General features: G+C 39.8%; 1 protein-coding gene across 2 annotated transcripts in view; it reads left to right on the forward strand.

The window, feature by feature from the left end:
• Nucleotides 1-4,611: 4,611 nt before the first annotated feature.
• The window catches only part of LOC141378485 (KATNB1-like protein 1), a 46,779-nt gene continuing 33,939 nt past the window's right edge, over nucleotides 4,612-17,451 (forward strand). For both annotated transcript variants that reach the window (XR_015512942.1, XM_087290095.1), the window contains exon 1: nucleotides 4,612-4,831. The gene's annotated coding sequence lies outside the window, so the exon portion shown is untranslated. The remainder of the gene's footprint in view (nucleotides 4,832-17,451) is intronic.

Raw genomic sequence — 17,451 nt, forward strand, 5'->3', positions numbered from 1 at the left:
AATTTTTATTAAATAATACTATTTTTGGATCATGCATCTTACGAGATATACTATTTATTCATAAGGTTTTAATTTTATTTGTTCATCTGTCAGGCTGTAGTGAGTATAGGCTTTAATGTATTCAGCCTTTCAGTATAGGTCTACAGCAAAGTAGAAATAGTTTGGCCTCATAAAATAATCCCCCAAACAGCTGTCAAAACTGACCAAAAACAATCCATTTTATTCTGTCACTAATTGATATCTATATTCATCACAATGGAAAATGTTTTTGTTTTTAGAATATTTATTAGTGATGCATGCAATGATTACAGAATAACAACAAAAAAAAAAGTGCAAAGAATGGCAATCGCTGATTTTAGAAATCTCTTTCAACAATTGCAAAAAGAGACTGAAAGGGCAGAAGCACAGCTTCATCTGGCAGAGGAACAACTGACTCTGACCAAACTGCAGCAAACCAAGACCAGACTTCAGATCCGCCTCCTAAAGGCTACACTCAGACAAGCTGCTCTCTCCACATCAGATGAGGAAGTCTGAGATTATTGTGGAGTTTTTGACATTAAGTCTTTTTTTATTTACATCTATATCTGAAACTTATTATAAATATCTTCAATGTACAGTGTTGTTGGTCTCAGATGAGTGGACTGCTGAAAGAGGATGGGGTGGGCTTTTTCTTGTTTTTATTATTTATTATTATTATTTTAATAATTATTAAATTTTCTTAGTTTTCATTTTAAATAAAAATAAAGTACCCCACACTGGCTATTCTACTTGTTGCTCTTTACACAGGCCTATCTATTTATCTACATTGTGATTGAGCACTGGTAATCCAGATTTAGTGATCCTGAAAAGTTCCTATCCGGATCAGATTGATCCAATCCGATGTTGCTTTGAAAAACTGGCTCAAAAAGTAAGCTGGATTACGTGATCACGGATCGCAAAAACAGGATTACTAAATCCAGATCAATTTGATCCGGATTAAACCTTTTGAAAAACCGGGCCCAGAGCTGTGTGTGAAACACTCACAGTGAAGTGCTCGTCTGCTGGATCACAGTTGTAGCGGCTCTGCTTTGTTTGGTCCAGAGTAAACCCGCTCATATTTTCCAGGCTGTACTGAGTGAATGTGATCATCTTCAGCTGATAGGGCGAGCAGTGAAAGTGAACTGATGGCAAACACATGTGCTGCTGCTCGCTGTAGACAGAGCTGAGGAAGGATTTAGACAACATGTGAACACATACTATGGGAATTATAGTAAACACTGACGAGACAGCAGCTTTTCCTAATGCAAAATGTCTCATGACGGGCACAAACTGTCACAAAAAACTGCTGAATATAGAGTCTGGGCATGAGCTGTAGGACTGCCTGATGGAGTCAGAAAATGTTATATATATAATACACACACATAATAATATACAGTTGAAGTCAGAATTATTCGCCCCCTTTGAATTTGTTTTTCTTTTTTAAATATTTCCCAAATGATGTTGAACAGATTCAGGAAATATTCACAGTAAGTCTGATAATATTTGTTCTTCTGGAGAAAGTCTGATTTGTTTTATTTGGTTTTTTTAACACCATTTTAAGGTCAATATTATTAGCCCTTTTAAGCTGTTTTTGTTTTCGATAGTCTACAGAAAAAAACATCATTATACAACAACCTGCCTAATTACCCTAGTGACGCCTTAAGATGTCACTGTAAGCTGTATAGAAGTGTCTTGAAGAATATCTAGTCTAATATTATTTACTGTCATCATGACAAAGAGGAAATAAATCAGTTATTAGAGATGAATTATTAACACTATTATGATTAGAAATGTGTTGAAGAAATCTGCTCTCTGTTAAACAGAAACTGGGGAAAAAATAAACAGGAGGTAAACAATTCTGACTTCAACTGTATATGATATATAATACATATAAATTATATATATATATATATATATATATAATTTGAACATGTTAATCATAAAATGGTGTGTTTTGTTGGGTGTTTTTGTCTGATGATCCTTCATGTCTGTGCTTCAGATCAGAGTCTGCAGTGTTGTAAGATATTCTTGGTTTGCTTCATAGATTATTATTATTATTTGCTTTACCTGAGAATTTTAAACCCCCGGGGGGAAAATGACTGGATAGATGTTTCCGGATGTGTTAATTCACTCAGTGTTTTCAATAGCAGAAACAACAGCAGACAAACAGCTCAACACTAAATTATTATCCCTGCTGTTACACTTCTATATTTATGCTGGTCAGACATATATATATATATATATATATATATATATATATATATATATATATATATATATGTGTATGTATGTGACATTCACTAGGGTAATTAGGGTAAAGTTAGGGTAATTAGACAAGTCATCGTACAATAGTTGTTTGTTCTGGAGACAATCCAAATCTATAATTCATAAATGGATAATGATATTATTTATCTTATTATTATTATTTTTTAATTAAAAACTGCTTTTATTACAGCCAAACTAAAAGAAACAAGACTTTCTCCAGAATAATTGTGTCTTCAGCTGTATAAGCGAGACTGTTGGACAGTTAATGAGTATAATAATCTGCTGGCTAGTGTGTGTGTGTGCGTGTGTGTGTGTGTGTGTGTGTGTGTGTGTTATCTCTAAGCAACAAACACAAACAGTGATTCTGCTGCACTGATGTCGCAATCAGATGTTTGTTTTCAGAATTTTGGATTCCAGCTAAAAGCTGTAAAGACAAAACCGACATCTGGAACTGTCAGAACAGCAGCCTAAAATAACATTCTGTGTTCAGAGCAGCTCGAGTATCAGATATAAACATGCTCCTACAGAATATGTCACTCAATACTCCTGGAGAAATGTGCAGGTATTCTGCTGAAATTCAACAAAACGCCATGTTCTTCACCATACTGTACTGTAAAGTGTTTCAACCGACCTGTTGAGGTGATTCTGTGGTTGCTATGGTAACACGTCAACTACAGTAATTAAATCTGGCTAAAGATTAATCACGATTAATCGCATAAAAGGCGACGCAATGGCGCAGTAGGTAGTGCTGTCGCCTCAGAACAAGAAGGTGACTGGGCCGCTGGTTCGAACTTTGGCTCAGCTTGGCGTTTCTGTGTGGAGTTTGCTTGTTCTCCCTGCGCTCACGTGGGTTTCCTCTGGTTGCTACGGTTTCCCCCACAGTCCAAACACATGCGGTACAGGTGAATTGGGTAGGCTAAATTGTCTGTATTGTATGCATGTGTGTGTGGATGTTTCCCAGAGATGGGTTGCGGCTGGAAGGGAATCCGCTGCGTAAAAATGTGCTGGATAAGTTGGCGGTTCATTCCACTGTGGCGACCTCGGATTAATAAAGGGACTAAGCCGAAAAGAAAATGAAAGAATACATTTCATAAAAAGTTAGTTTTGACATAAAATATACACACATAGAAACACAGACATAGAAACACACATAAAACACAGATGCATGCATATAATTCGCATATATTTCACATGCATGCAAAAAGGGTTTATATATATATATATATAATTTTAATTAAACGTATTAAAAAATGTAAAGTGTTGGGTTTGTCTATATTAAAACACCTAATGTTTAGAGTAATATAACTCTCTCTCTCTCTCTCTCTGTGTGTGTGTGTGTGTGTGTGTGTGTGTGTGTGTGTGTGTGTGTGTGTGTGTGTGTGTGTGTGTAAGGTAACACTTCTGTAATCCTGCAGAATCTCCAACACATGCTTCAGATTTACACCAGTTTAATTGCAGGAACAATAATTACGTAATTCCTAATTACAGCATTAAATTGAGAATTCAAGGCTGAGAATTAAATTACGCATTTCACAGCACTGATTGGACAAAATTACACTCTAAATTGAGATTGCGGATATTAAAAACTCTGGAAAGTTGCAGTCACTGCAGTCTTGTGTGAAATCATGTCACTCCTGCAGCTCGTCACTCTGTTCACTTCTACACGGATATAGAGATGAAGAGCAGCTCGTCAGCTCTGCTGGAAAACTTCACTTGTTTCTCTGATGTTTATCACAGCAAACACACTTCTACACACTATTCAATATCTTATTTTTCTTCTGGAGAAAGTCTTGTTTCTTTTAGATTGAATAAAGCTGGAATAAAAAATAATAATAATTTAAACTAATAAAATAATAATTTGTTATATAGGTTATTATATAGTAATAATACATTGTTATCACTTTTTAAAATACATCTTTAAAAATTGTGTACAAAATGGAACGACACAGTGTCTCAGTGGTGTCGCACTGTGGCCTCACAGTAAGAAGGTCTCTGGTTTGAGTCTCGGCTGGGTCAGTTGGTGTTTCTGTGTGGAGTTTGCATGTTCTCCCCGTGTTGGTGTGGGTTTCCTCCGGGTGCTCCGGTTTTCCAAACACATGCGCTATAGGGGAACTGATCAACTAAATTGGCTGTAGTGTATGAGTGTGTGTGTGTGTGTGTGTGTGTGTGTGAATGAGTGTTTCCCAGTACTGGGATGCAGCTGAAAGGGCATTCACTGTGTAAAACATATGCTAGAATAGTTGCTTACACAATCTCTCTCTCTCTCTCACACACACACACACACACACACACACATACTATCTCTCTCCCACACACACACACACACTCACAGAGAGAGAGAGAGAGAGAACAGAGTGTGTGATTGTTGGTCAGCTGTGGTGTGTTTCCGCTCTAATCGGCTCTCAGGATTCCTGCATTCCCACATCTCTCTGCTGTGATTATGAAAGAGTTTCTCCAGTGAGTCTGTGGATCAGTGTGAGTCACGGTCAGCGTGTGTGTGTGTGTGGATTCAGATGAGAGACGGAGCTGCGCATCTTCACAGCTCACAGTAAGCAGATCTCCATTTCTCCTCATCATTGATTCTCAGAGTTTCTGCTGATCAACACATCTGAAGACGCGTTCATGCCGTCACTCTGATTATACACAACTAGACAATACAGTTCATTCCAGCTGCTCACACACATCATCTCTTCATATCACACGAGTTCTGACACCTCTCACTCCAGATGCAGAACTACACAAGCAGAAGCTTAATCAAACTCTGCACACATCTCTCATCTTAAAACACACACAAATCTAATAGGAAGCTGCTTGCTTTCCTCTTCCAAACACAACACTTATTCACCAGGGCCCGTTTCAGAAAGGAGGTTAAGTGAAAACTCAGAGTATGTTCACCCAGAAATGAGAGAACCTCTGTGTTTACCGTTTCAAAATGGCAAGGTTATTAAGCTGGAGAAGCAGGGTAAGTCAAGCCTGTTTCTGAAAGAGAGGTCACTTTACCTCAGAGTCAGTTACCGTGGTCAATTACTGTGAAGTTAACCTGGTCAGGAGCAGGGTTATTCTCTAAACTCGCAGTTTCTGTCGGTCTCCTCTCCTTTTTTTAAAGACGAATCGGTATTTCTCGCCTTACGTTTCCACCCACCTATTGTTATGTGCATTTTGGAGATGCGCATAAAAAGCGATTGATGGAAACGTCATGATGCACATAACTTTTGAAAATTTGCATAAAAACACGCCCAAAACTAAGTAGAATAAACTTTTACTCGATAAGAAGATATGCGCATGAACTATGATGGAAGCACTTTTACTGAACAAATTCCAGTATGTGCATTAAAGGTTCAGGACACCCTGGAGAACTTTTTTTTTTATATTAACAGATGTGTGTGTGTTGAGCATCAGTTAGGACAATGTTAGCAGCTGTCAGCTTTAATTGTGGGGAAAACTGGATAATGTTGAGCTTTTGTCAGCTAATTTCTGCTTCCGGGTTTAAAATGATTTTTGGGGCGGATCAAAATCGGCGACGTAGCGCAGAACTGCAAGTGCAAAGATGACGCATCGGTTTCTCATTATTATTCAAAGCGGAGTTTCCTTATCCTATGAGAAGAGCCGGCTGCTTAATTATTCATGAGAGCATGACAGCACGTGCTTTCCTGTCAGACCAGTGCCAAGCTCAAGCTGTGAGACACAGACCCACGGGCACGCAGTAGCCGTTCATGAAGGCTCGTATGTGTTTGTTTCCATGATCCACGGGGTTTGTTGCATGTTTTTCCCCGCGATCCTGTCAGGGCCGATCATACAGCAAAGCTGTGTGTGTGCTGCTAGCATTTTTGTCGGGAGAGCAGCACGAGAATTAGTTAAAGGCGGACATTGTCTTGTATCAGGAGTTCGTTCACATTCAGACACATCACTGTGCTGCTGTGTTTGCCTAAATCCTTCAGATTACCAGCAGGGCTAATGGTTAAAATAGGCAGGTCAGGAGACCTGCTGCACTGAGTCTGCATTTAGATCTCTGATTCAGACCCGGGGATTGAGGGAGAGTCCACATTTATAGTGTTTATATGAACACGATTATCTTTATAATGATATAAATTGTGGTTGTGTGTATATGAAATTACAAATAACAAATGTAGCAGGGCATTAAATTACTGTTTATTTCTTGTCATTTTAACTTTGTAAACTATAAACTCATGCGTCTCCTCACGGTTTGTCTCATTTTGTGAGCTAACTGACAACAGCAGTTGTTCGCTCCCCTTCTCCCCTGCTGGCCTCGCCCACTCCTGCCCTATGCTCGCGGAGCTCCACCCCCATTAATCATGCATCTTTTGAAAAAATTCTGACGTAGACTTTAACTGTAAGTGGGGGTGTCATGGCCCTTTAATAAAGGTTTGTTATAAGAGATCATGTGATGATGAAAATGTGTGAATTTACAAACCAGCAGGCTGAGCACACCGTAGGCGTCTGACATGTTGATTCGGTCATTCATTCTAAACGCCTGAACAGTTTCAGTATTAACATATGTTATTAATGACATCCAGAGCGCCTGGAGCGAGTTAAGCGTCTGTTCTCTGCGTCTCATGGTTTCAAACACCCTCACGCGTTCATTGTGTGTCAGCATTGTGCGAGATTATGCGGAGTCACTGATTGGATCCAAGACCAGCGACGAGATGATTCCAAGGTTTCCATATCCGGGATCAGGCCGTATCCTGAGCAGCTGCTGTGGTGGTTATGGAGGAGTGGAGAACATGAGGCTGATTCCAGCGATGCTCCAGGGACAGACGAGTCTTCACTGAGGCCATCTTCCAGCCTAAACCACGGCGACTGAAGCTCTGCACAAGACTTTTGGCCAGCGGAGAAATTAAAATGGTCGTGCCCAACTGAGTCTGGTTCTCTCAAGGTTTTTTTCTTCACTCTCTTATTGGTCAAGTTTTTTTTCTCTCTCCGCTGTCGCCTCTAGCTTGCATGGTTCAGGATCGGTAGAGCTGCGCATCGATGAATTTGCTCTTCAGTGTTTGGACTCTCAGTAATGACTTTAAACCACACTGAACTGAGCTGAACTGAACTGAACTTAAACACTAAAAACTGAACTACACTGTTCCAGTTACTATGACCATTTATGTGAAGCTGCTTTGACACAATCTACATTGTAAAAGCGCTATACAAATAAAGCTGAACTGAATTGAATTGTCTTCTGAGGCGCAAGTAGATTTATTAAATAAAGAAAAGATTGACGCAGCTTCTTCTACCGCAGTAAATTCAGTTTTTACTGTTGATATTTGGTGCCTGTTTAATCAGTAAGTGACGATTTTGTTCTCTTTGACTGGTGGGATGGAAACGCTGCTTTATTCGCACATATCTTATGTGTTATTCCAGTTTTGCACATAACTGTTATTGATATATTTGGATGGAAACAGCTATTGCCTACATTTCAGTCACACAGAGAACAAAGTGACGTACGAGAATTGTTTTTTTAATAATTAATTAGCTCAAACTCACTGAGCTTCAACAGGGACATGTACTGTTACTAGATTAATGGGATTATTCTAAAAACTATTGTTGAGTTCTGCTCTTTATTCTACATGTCATATCAGCCTCTATCACTTGATCAATAATAGAGGCAGACACACAAATCTAAATCTATTAAAACTGATCAACGTGTATAAAAGTGGGAACTTGTGTAAAGGTTTTATAAACGTCACACATTACACTACTTATTTTATTATACTTAAATATTTAAATGCTTTAAATGTAAAATTACGCTTTACCTTGAGCTGTTTCCCCACGCAAACTGTCTCTGTGTCACTGATGCAGTGGTGTTGCTTTATTAAATATTTGCTCATCTATAACTCTGCATGAGCACATCAAGTTCAGCTGGAGTCAGAAATGCTGATCTCTTTTTTCAGATGTTGCCATGGTCACTTGTAATATGTACACTCCATTGATAATGCCTTTATATAGTCACGGTGTGTGCGCTTAACTCTGCGTTGCTCTACTCAAAGTTGATTGACCCAACTCACATCAGCTATTCTGAAACTGAACACTCAGTTTTTAATCTCTCCATAAATCAACTCAGAGTTCAAGTTTAGGGCCTACTCACACCATGCCATCCGTACCGTGCCCAGGCCTGTTTCCCGGATCGTTTGAGAAGTGTGAGTGCGCTGAATCGGGCTCAAGCACGGTTCACTTGGCCGGCCCTGGCTCGGTTGGAAGAGGTGGGCCTGAGCGCGGTTCACTTGGGCTTTGGCGCAGTACGCTTGTGTGTGAGTGCAAAACGCGCCAAAGCCCGAAACTGAAAGCGAGACGTGACTTTTAAGGGGCTGTTTCATATGGATTTATTAATCATTCTTACTGTTCAGTGAACGCAAACTGCCGTAGTTTATTAAAGACGCAAACCCCTCACTGCATGACAGCTGCACCTTCAGCAGACCTTCTCATTCCTGCAGCACGAGAGCTTTATGATTGTTTATGAGCGCCAAAAGTGGCGGATCTGTCCGGTGAAATATCTGACTGCGTGTCCCCGCATCCCTAAGGACTGTTTGGCAAAATATTTGACTGCATATCACTGCATAACAAACCACTGACACGATATAACTAGAGAAATCTCCACTGTGCTGCTGAGTGAGAGTGTATGGCAAGCCGTTTTAGCATTTAAACCTTGTTCTGACCATCCATAAATATATTTAGAGATATCTCTAATTATATTTTGACTAGTCATAATTAAAATTCGACTAGTCAGATTGGAGATATCTGCAAATATATTATGACTGACCAGTCATATTCCTCCATTGACTTCCATTGAAAAATATTTGCAGATATCTCTGAGTTTTGACTCGTCACAATTGTAATTAGAGATATCTCCAAATGAATTTTGACTAGTCAGAAATCCAATTCAAGATATCTACAACTGTAATTCGACTATTAGTAAATTAATTAGAGATATCTTCAAATATATTTGTAAATATCTCTAAATATGACGAATTAAAGATATCTCCAAATGTATTATGACTAGTAAAAACTCAGAGATATCTCTAATTACAATTGTGACTAGTCAAAACTCATTTGGAGATATCTGCAAATATTTTTCAATGGAGGAATATGACTAGTCATAATATATTTGCAGATATCTCCAATCTGATTACGTACTAATACAATTGTAATTGCAGATATCTCTAATTGTCATTCTGAATAGTGGGATTATAATTATGACTAGTCAAAATATAATTAGAGATATCTCTAAATATATTTATGGAGTCAGAACAAAGATTTAAATGCTAAAAAGGCTTGCCATAGAGAGCGCTTCACTGAACAGAGCAGCAGCGATGACGTAAGCGTGACGAGGCCCGATATGGTGTGAGCGCGGGCCGTCGGGGGAGACGGGAGGGGGGACAAGCGTGCTTTGGCCCGGTTCGAGGCAACTGTACCTAGTGCGAGTACGGCCTTAAACTCAGAGTTGGTTGAACCTCCTTACTGAAACAGGCCCCAGATCAGCCTGTTGCTGAAAACCCTTGAAGGGTCATGAAACCCCCCGTTTCAGCAGGATGTTTTCACACCTCTAGTTTGGAAAAAGTCAGGAAAGTGGGCGTGTCTAGCTCGGTCGGGGTGTCGGGGAAGAGAAAATGGGCAGGGTTTGAATGAAAATGGGAGTTGCCATTTGGGCACGCGATGTTGAGCGAAGAAAAACAAACACACACGCAGTGTGAAATGTTTGATACCGCACGTCGTATAAGAGAAAAAAACCTCTGCATTTCTCTGTAACTCAGATGCACTCGGTAGGTCAGAAAGCCGTGTGTGTAGACAATCCTGTCACAAAATGCGGCAAAAATTCAAAACGACGGTCGGCAATAATTTGCTGACAGTGTTCACGTGTTTACACTCAGAGAGCAGCATTTACAGCGGATCTTTCAATATTGTAGTGACATTAACCTACTGTAAACTGAGTGACTTAGAAATCATTTTGACTAATGTCTGTCTTTAAACACTGAAAGAGTACAGCTGACCATACTATAACAACTATAACTTTACCATCTGATCGAACAAAGAAAGAGCACACACACTTACTGAATCTGTAGACAGGAATAATCAGCTCATACTGGAGCTGCGTTTTTATTAAGAGGAGACGAGCAGCAAATCCGGATTTCACCATTGATGAAAAAATCTTCCAAACAAACGCATCTCTGTCTACACGGATCCACACGTGAGTCCAGCAGCGCTCTCAAATGAAACAAAACCTTCACATTATGAAAGCAACACCGGCGACACGTTTCTCTGAACAATTCTTATTCTTTTCCCACAACTTTTGGCAACACAACATGTCGTCTCTCTGCCGTCTGAACACTGTTTCAGGTACAGTCTAAGAAAGCTAGCATGCATATTAATGAAGTTGCAGCACATACATAATGGAGCGTGCTGATTGGTTTGAACCAAGCATCACTCATGAATGAATGCAGCACAGTCTGAGACGTAATACGGTACTCCCAGGTACAGACGTCCATTCTACACGCTGGAATATATGATATGATCTCATAGCCGTGACGCAGCTTCAAAAATTTGTTTCAAACCGGAAGTACGAATTTGCTTGAAATAACGCAAAAACAACCAATTTACACTGTTTAGTGAGATATAGGTGTCCTCATAGTGTTTATAGCAGCAATGGACACATATACCACTGTCAACAGCTCAACACATGTGTTCTGGTGTTTTGTGACCCTTTAAAACCAAAATATGACCTTTTATAATGTATAATAGGGGCTCTAATGTTCTCTGAGGATGCTGAACTCTCAAATCAGTGATTTCTAGAGCCGGTGTTTCTGAACTCCTGCATCAGTGTTTGCTGGAGCTGCTTGTCTGAATGTTTTCAGCAGAGGCCGTATCTGAACACTCACACTGATGACTTCTAGAGCTGCTGTTTCTCAACTCTTGCATTCATGTTTGATATTCTTTGTTTAAGTGTTTTTGATGAATTATTCTCCAGTGACGTGTGGATCGATGTGTGTGTGTGTGTGTGTGTGTGATAAGCAGACTCTATTGTGCAACAGTAACACACATCTGTCACTGTGGAAACTGAACAACATTGATCAACAGTGTCCAGTAATGCTCCTCCTGCTGGCTGACCGTAAACCTGTTTGATCTGACACTGTTTGACAGAGTTTGGCTGATGATGGACACACACACACACACACACACACACACACACACACACACACACACACACACACACACACACACACACACACACACACACACACACACACACACACACACACACACACACACACACACTTCAATTCAGTACAAATAAGATTTATGGGCATGACTTGTCAAGTCTTGCCAAAGCATTGCACATTACATAAACAACGGATAAAATAGTATGGTATCTCTCTCTTTCCCATCATCATCTCTCTCTCTCTCTCTCTCTCTCTCTCCCTCCCATCATCCCTCAGTATCCATCACACACTTCCTGCTCTGCCTTATATGGTCAGTGGAAACAGAAGAATCAGCCAACAGAGATTGTCAGGCAAACACACACTCACACCTCTCTCTCTCTCTCTCTCTCTGTTTCTCTCTCTCTCTCTCTCTGTTTCTCTCTCTCTCTCTCTCTCTCTCTGTTTCTCTCTCTCTCTCTCTCTCTCTGTTTCTCTCTCTCTCTCTCTCTGTTTCTCTCTCTCTCTCTCTCTCTCTCTGTTTCTCTCTCTCTCTCTCTCTCTCTCTCTCTCTGTTTCTCTCTCTCTCTCTCTGTTTCTCTCTCTCTCTCTCTCTCTCTCTGTTTCTCTCTGAAGATCACATTGCTGTATTTTAATACAATATAGAACAGAGGTTCTCAATCTTTTCACTTCGGGGCCAACTTCTTTCTTTGATCAGTGTTTGAAGGCCCTCCTGTCTGACATTTATTTATTTTTGTTTGTTTGTATGAAATTCTCATTTAAACCTTTAAATATATATATTAGGGCTGTCAAAATTAGCGCGTTAATGCACGTGATTAATTTGAAATATTTAACTCGTAAAAAAAAAAAACGCAAATAATGCAGTTGTAGTTTTTTATTTCCTGTTGTGGCCGACGTGTGTTCAGGGCCGGCGCGTCCATAAAGACGACCTAGTTGGCTGCCTTGAGCCAACCCCCGGTCCTTACATTCATCCGCTACACCCACCCCCTCCCTCACGGTCCTCGGCCTTCCATATGAATAAAACAGCGTGATTGCCGTTTGCGAGCGCCAGTTCAGCTTGCTCCGGCCCTGCGTGTGTTTAACGTGCAGAGAAATATGGATATGATCAAGGATGCGCTTTCAGAAGGAACGTTTCAGTATGAAAAATGTAAAGTCACATCTTCAGGCTATCCAGCGTTTCCTCCAGAGTTTCATGCCATTTCGTGTGCTTCATTTTTAATATTCAGACTTTAACTGCAGTTCAGCCGACGTGATAATGAGGCTGTGTTTGAGTGATCAATCAGAGAACAGGAGAAAGTGCATTACTTCCATCATTTTAAACTAGCATTTTAATAATGAAATCCAAAAAGTTTAGTCTCCTATTGAAAGTTAATTTTAAGCTATCTCACGGCCCACCTGCAGGATCGCTGAGGCCCACCGGCTGAGAATCCCGATATAGAATATGATTTCACGTTCAAAGTAATAAAAAATACTACTAAACAGAAACTAAAATATAATAAAACACACATACCTGAGGTTCACCTGGTGCTCCAGCAGCTGCACATGCAGAAATCAGAGTGTGTGTCTTAGCTTTTGTGTTCTGAAATCACAACACACACATGAAATATCTGCATCTCACACACACAAGAGCTCAAGAGCTGGGAACTTACCTTCACTTACCTAGTGTATAACTTCACTGCGAATGCTAATCTAATCCAACATTCATTCATTTTCTTCTTGGCTTATATTCATCAGAGGTCGCCACAGTGGAATGAACCGGCAATTTATCCAGCATATGTTTTACATAATGGATGCCCTTTCAGCTGCAACCCATCACTGGGAAACATCCATACGCACTTATACAGTTTAGTGGATCAGTTCCCCTATATCGCATGTGTTTGGACTGTGGGGGTAACCGGAGCACCTGGAGGAAACCCACGCCAACACGGGGAGAACATGCAAACTCCACACAGAAACACCAACTGACCCAGCCGCGACTCAAACCAGCGACCTTCTTGCTGTGAGGCTATCGTGCTACCCACTGCGCCACGACGTCGCCCACTAATCTAACATAACAACTGCAATAAAGTCTAAAATAAAAGAGAAATATTAGATGAAAACTGATTAAATCTTTAAAAATCCAATAAACTGAATTCTAGAATTAGCAACAACTAAAAAAAGATTCATAACTAAGAATTTAAAGCTGACCTGTTATGCAAAACTCACTGTTCTGCAGGGTTTAATCCAGCACTGAATGAATTGTGTTTGTTTATAATCAGACTCTGCAGAAACACTTTGATCAACATTCTCCCTGTGTATGTCATCAGAGGGGGAAAGCCCCGCCCACTAGTGCCCATCTCATTAGCATGTCCAGCAGCCCTGAGTGAGAAGCAGCCGTCTGTCCATTCGCCATTAGAGTGTTTGAGCTGCTGAAGATGATGTCAGCATAGACTAAGAGGATTATAGATGTGGAGTTTTAGATGAACAGAGACAGGAGCGACATAGACATCTTGTGAAAATGAGCATAACAGGTCTGCTTTAAACCAGTTAAGAAATCTTTCCATTTATATCCTGAAGCAGAAGATGATGAAGTGAGGAAGAAACTGAGTTACTGAACACAGTATTGTACTTTACCCTGATGTTTCAGGAGCACAGTGTGTGTTTGTGTGTGTGTACCTTGTATTATGTGACCAAACGTCCCCACAAGAATAGCAATACCAGTAAATTAAGACTTTGTGGGGACAATTTTGTAAACACCATGAGGAAAATGACTCATAAATCAGGCAGAATGAAGCATAGTGAAGATGTAAAGAATATACAGTCTTTACAGGGGTGTACAAACTTGGTCCTGGAGGGCCGGGCCAACTTCCCTCAACACCTACACGGATGTTTCTAGAAAGCCTAGTAAGAGCTTGATTGACCAGCCCAGGTGTGTCTGATTGGGGTTGGACCTAAACTTTGCAAGACACCGGCCCTCCAGGACTGAGTTTAGGCACCCCTGGTCTATACAGTACAAACAGCATTACAGCTATGCGGAGAGACCATAATGATAGCTGTACACGTGTGTGTGTGTGTGTGTGTGTGTGTGTGTGGTCTGATCCCACGATTCAGTCCTCAAATGACTCCCAGAATGAGTCACAGGAAACCGGTTGAGATAAACGCCAGACGAACAGACCCAAACCCTCTCAGCGGAGAGCAGACTCAGATTAGAGAATGCAGCAAATAATGGCTAATATGAACATTCAGACCCACTGTTCTCTGTCTGAATATATAATAGACTCCAATTTATTTGTCTGATATAAAGTATTTTCAGAATCATCACTCCAGTCTTGAGGGGGTCTCACACCAGATGCACTGCTCGGCTACAAGCTGCGTCGCACCACGCAGTGCCATGCATTTTACAATTCTAAACATTCTACCAGGGTACACACACACACACTGGCGACAGCAGCTGTTTGCGGCGCCCAGCCATGACTCAGGACACCAGACATCCAAAGTCTCCCGGAAGATGCCCGCAAATGAATGATAATCTCCTGGAAATAGTGCGTCTCCCGCCCGGTCCTTAAATACGTCGCACACCCCTCTCCACCGCATCCCTCCCATCTCTTCAGGTATGTCGCGCACAACTCACCCCCACCGCTCTTCAGGTATGTTGCGCGCACACGCCCCCATTCAGATACGATGCTTACCAGCACCATCACCACCCAAACTAACACGCAACTATAATGCTGCAGAAGATTCAGATAAATGCAAAACAATGTGGATGAAGGAAAAAAAAGTCTCATTTAAAAATAAAGCATGACATGTTTAACGAAGTATCATAACTAGATCGTGCAGTGAAATGTCAGAATCATTGAATAATTTAGTTTTGCAACTCCACCCCTTCATTATAATAACAATAAGCACTGCCGTCATCTGAAAAGCCACGCCCACTTCTCAACATCCAATTAACTTCATTTTCAACAGAAAAAAATGACTCAATAGCTACATACCTCTTGCTTGATTTTATATTTATAAAATTACCCCTTTTAACAATAACAAGCAATAACAGCAAGCCCCGCCTACATCCCAATAGCCACACCCATTTCCCAACATCCAAATCAGCAGCTTTAACTGTCTCTGTCAGAGTAAAATAAATGATCTGATATCTACATACATCTTGCTTGTTTATTTTATATATATTAAAATAATGAAACTAACATTGATTAAAAAGCTGACAGTAATCCAGACACTCTTATGAGAAGTAATTTATTTAAAAAAGTAAAACAGCAACATGTGGATATATGTATCAGCCTGATCTCATGAGAAACGTAAGTATTTAACGTTTTGTCAGTTTAGTGGCTAATTCTTACGAGTTCAGTCGTACAAAATTGTACGATTTTCACCCTAACCCCACCCCTAAACCCAACCGTCATTGGGGGATGAGAAAATCATACTAAATTGTAGAATTTGCCACTAAATCAAAAAGTTATGAATTGCTGTGAGATTGTGTTGATTATATATATATATATTAGTGCTGTCAAAATTAACACGTTAACGCATGCGATTAATTTAAAATAATTAACGCGTTAAAAAAATTAACGCAGTTGCAGGTTTTTTTAACTTCCTGTTGTGGTGGACGTGTGTTTAACATGCAATAAATGTGGAAAAGACCAAGGAAGCACTTTTTGAAGGCAAGTTCCAGTATAAAACAATTAGTCGCATCACCAGGCTCTCCAGAGTTTCATGCAATTTTGGGTGTTTCATTTTTAACTTTCGACTTCTGTTGTAAGTTGATACCGCATGGCGAACAGAAAGAAAATCCTCCGCATTTCGTGACTCGGTGTTCCTTTAAGGTAAGGTTCCTTTTAAGGCTACACGGTAGAATTTTAATAAGAGTATTATCTTAATCATATTAAAATCGGAGTATTGGTGTCTTATATAAATGTACTCAGAACGTCTCTGGTGAAGTCGCGAGCTGTCAAAGACAGGGCATTACTCTGCCTTTCAGCATGAGCCTCCAAGTTTGGCGTGTTTCCTCATTAAACGCAATGAAAGCGTATGCTTCGCGTTGTTGTGTCAGAATCCTTGTGAAATACAGTAATACTTTAGGACGCTTAGTTTAAGCAAATTTGATGAACGTGATCATGCGTGTTGAATCTGAGGGGAGTCGCTCCAGTATGGAAGGCCGTTGGGGCCAAAACGTCTGCAGCGCGTTGTGTGTGTGTGTGTGTGTGTGTGTGTGTGTGTGTGTGTGTGTGTCTGTCTGTGTGTGTGTCTGTGTCAGGGGTGGAGTGAGCATCGTATCTGAGTAGGGGTAAGAGGGGTGTGCAATGTATTTAACGACCGGTTTGCAAGAAATTATCATTCATTTGCAGGCATTTGGGAGTCTCTGTGCACTTGTGGGATACTCCTAATTTTAGCAACTGGATGAATGTAAAGGAGGATTAAGCAAAACTGTTTTTTCTCTATAATTAATGTTCTCAACTCACAGCAATAAAACTTTACAATGAGTGCAACAGTTTGTATTCTAGAGTTTATTATTATAATTTTTCATTTTCCATATCTGCAATTCCTGTATTTTGGCATTTTTTGCAGTCCACTTAGAATCCAACATGGAAATCAATGTTTTCTTTATTGGCATTGATTGTTTTGAAATTTAAATGTCATTAACATGCCTGTGTTTTAATTTCTGTAATAAATATGGCTGTCAAGCAGGATCTTGATGGTTTATTGTGGGTATGTTGTTTACATGAAGAAATCTGTGTTACAAGTAAAAAATTCTATTAAACAATTACATTTTGAATTTAAATACTTTTTGTCTTGTGTTTACATTAATTTCACATTTAAATAGGCAAAATTACAATTTTCAGTATTTTAAATGCGATTAATCGCGATAATTTTTTTTAAAAAGGTGCGATTAATTAGTTAATTTTTTTTAATCGATTGACAGCACTATATATATATATATATATATATATATATATATATATATATATATATATATATATATATATATATATATATATACACACACACACACACACATATA

Source organism: Danio rerio, chromosome 17, assembly GCF_052040795.2.
Source record: "Danio rerio strain M-AB ecotype USA chromosome 17, GRCz13ab, whole genome shotgun sequence".
Taxonomy (NCBI): domain Eukaryota; kingdom Metazoa; phylum Chordata; class Actinopteri; order Cypriniformes; family Danionidae; genus Danio; species Danio rerio.